The sequence below is a fragment of the Micropterus dolomieu genome, unplaced genomic scaffold (assembly GCF_021292245.1).
Source record: "Micropterus dolomieu isolate WLL.071019.BEF.003 ecotype Adirondacks unplaced genomic scaffold, ASM2129224v1 contig_14650, whole genome shotgun sequence".
NCBI classification, from domain to species: Eukaryota; Metazoa; Chordata; class Actinopteri; order Centrarchiformes; family Centrarchidae; genus Micropterus; species Micropterus dolomieu.
In genome coordinates this window covers 2,994-4,385 of record NW_025743636.1, presented here as the reverse complement: position 1 = coordinate 4,385, position 1,392 = coordinate 2,994, and the positions used below count along the sequence as shown (strand labels likewise).

Genomic DNA, 1,392 nt, shown 5'->3' with positions numbered 1-1,392 from the left:
ATGCATTGAAGCAACTGCCATGTGATTGGTTGATTAGATAATTGCATTAATGAGAAATTGAACAGGTGTTCCTAATAATCCTTTAGGTGAGTGTATATCAACCACATGCTCATCTTCATGTCTTGGCTCAGGAGTTTCCCTCAAATGTTTCTATCTCTAACTGCTTTCTTTTCTCCTTCTTTGCCCTCCTCAGAGACAGGGTCTTGACCTGACTTGTCCGTGTCTTGACTTCTTGATCAAAAAACTGCTTGAGGGTGCTTAATTGGGCCTATGCAGATTTGTGACGAGGCTATAGCCCCCACTAGCCTAATCCTTTTACAATATACACTCACTCACTTTATTGGGTACACCTTGCTAGTACCGGGGTGGAACTAAATTTAAACTGCCTTAATTCCTTGTGCCATATTTTCGACAAGGTGTTGGAAACAGAGACTTTGGTCCATATTGACATGATAGCGTCACGCAGTTGCTGATTTGTCGGCTGCACGTCCATGATGCGAATCTCTTCCGTTCCACCACATCTCAAAGGTGCTCTGTTGGATTAAGATCTGGTGACTGTGGAGGCCATTGGAGTACAGTGAACTCATTGTCATGTTCAAGAAACCAGTTTGTGATGATTTAAGCTTTGTGACATGGTTTCCTGTGGTTTCATTTTTTCCTGTGGCACTCACCCCCATTCTGATGAAGTGCTTTGAGAAACTGGTTCTTCAGCACATAAAGAACAAAATCCCAGCCGGCCTAAGAATAAGAAGCCAGGGTCTTTGGCATTGTGGGCAAGTTGCATGTTTAGTACCCTGTAGACCCGGGTAGGATGACTTTCGCTACAAATGGTGGGAGAGGTGGGATGGCTTGCCATGAGGTTGTTGGAGTGACCCTATGATCCAGTGACCGTATGACGGAGCCCCAGGTGAGATATAGAAGTTTCAGCTGCTGCTGCACCACCAGCACCACCACCCCCCAAACTATCAGACAGATTAAACTCAAATTCATCCTCAGCACTGCTCCACTGAATATAGTTTATTTCTGTTTACCAAATCTACTTTATACCTTGAGTGTATCTTTGTGCGTTGTAGGCCTACATAACTCCATCCATAGTTATCTTTTAGTTAATGTGCTGCACCATGACTGCACATACAGCATGTTAAAAAAAACCTAATAATAAAATAAAAAGCAGCAGCCCTATGACGAGCTTAGTGATTTCACCACTGCAGTGTACAGTGGGAGTATTCACCTTTACTAGCTAGCTCAGTGTTTAGAGTCGCTATTTCACAGACATTAACGGTATTTGGACAGTAATTGTCAGGGTTCGAAGCAGTACCCAAAAGCAGACCGGAGCCGATGGTGAATTTAAGAGGTTTATGGTTTTAGGTTACAACGAACAGAGAGGGAATA

At 43.4% G+C, this 1,392-nt stretch overlaps 1 long non-coding RNA gene across 1 annotated transcript in view; it reads right to left on the bottom strand.

Annotated features, from left to right (window-relative positions):
- The window catches only part of LOC123966967, a 1,824-nt gene extending 1,351 nt beyond the window's left edge, over positions 1-473 (bottom strand). The window contains exon 1 of the long non-coding RNA XR_006824142.1: positions 351-473. This is a non-coding gene — a long non-coding RNA (uncharacterized LOC123966967). The remainder of the gene's footprint in view (positions 1-350) is intronic.
- Between the last annotated feature and the right edge of the window lie 919 nt (positions 474-1,392).